The sequence below is a fragment of the Artibeus jamaicensis genome, unplaced genomic scaffold, assembly GCF_021234435.1.
Source record: "Artibeus jamaicensis isolate MK-2021 breed Jamaican fruit bat unplaced genomic scaffold, CSHL_Jam_final contig_908, whole genome shotgun sequence".
NCBI classification, from domain to species: Eukaryota; Metazoa; Chordata; class Mammalia; order Chiroptera; family Phyllostomidae; genus Artibeus; species Artibeus jamaicensis.
The window spans coordinates 4439930-4441086 of NW_026522009.1; the positions used below are offsets into that span (position 1 = coordinate 4439930).

The 1157-nt window shown below is 34.1% G+C and overlaps 1 non-coding gene across 1 annotated transcript; it reads left to right on the forward strand.

Annotated features, from left to right (window-relative positions):
* Positions 1-694: 694 nt before the first annotated feature.
* LOC119041023 (U2 spliceosomal RNA) lies at positions 695-886 on the forward strand. The gene has a single exon (XR_005080966.2). It is a non-coding gene; the product is annotated as a U2 spliceosomal RNA (small nuclear RNA).
* Positions 887-1157: the final 271 nt, after the last annotated feature.

The following is a 1157-nucleotide window of genomic DNA, read 5'->3' on the forward strand; positions in this document are numbered from 1 at the left end:
CGTTACTGACTGTGGTCATTTACCAGGTTTTATCACTGTCAACTTACTCTCCCTACCTATTTCTATATGAGTCCATTTGGAAAAACTCACTGTGTGCATACACCTAAGGGATAAGAGGTTATGCTCCCTTCTTTTAAGGGTAGAGTATCTACATAGTTATTCATGCTATAATAATAGTTGTTTTGTCTGCATGTATTTTTAATCTCCTGCTGTTATAATTACCTAGGAAATTTTAGGGTTGACCCACTACTTCCATTCTGAAGCTAAAATTCATGAAGCTAGTATAGGCCACACGGCAAAGCTGAACCTCAGAAGCATCATCTGTAAATTGAACAGATTGCATGAGCCGAATTCAGTGGATTTTAAGACTCTGTAAGGCATTCTACATTAGTATGCATGGAAGAGTTTAATTTTGTTATTAGAATATTTAGATAACTTACTGATGGTTTCAACTACATCTTGAATATCTTTCCACTTATTATGTATATTGTCACTCATTATTTTTTTTGTAAAATGTAAAATTAATATTTTCCTTGATCTGTTTTTTCAAAAATCTAGTAACCTACAGTTCCAACATTAATTATCCAACAAGTAACTAAGCAATATCTTATACAACAGTAGTTTTGTACCAATGTGCATACATACTATATATACACACAGTTAACTTGTACCATTAGTATAAAATCCTATTATTATCCCTTCTCAGCCTTTTGGTTAAGATGAAGTATAGTTTCTGTTCTTATCAGTTTAAAATCCTATTACATCCTGATATATTTCTTAATATTATTACCTCCATGGGATTATAGGGTAAGAGCTATGTGCTCTGTCATTTCATAACCAAGATGCCTCTTAGTATGGAACATGTATTTAGTAGATGCTCAATAACTTATTTTTTAATATATTTTATTGATTATGCCATTACAGTTGTTCTATTCCCCCCTTCATTCATAACTTATTTTTTTATGTCTCATATGTCAGTTTCAGGACATTTAAAGAACATAGAACCTACCTTTAAACATATATAGTTTAGCCCTGGCTGGTGTAGCTCAGTGGATTGAATGCTGGAGTACAAACCCAAGGATTGCTGTTCAATTCCCAGTCAGCGCTGCAGGCTGGGTCCCCAGTTGGGGACATGTGAGAGGCAACCACATGGTGGT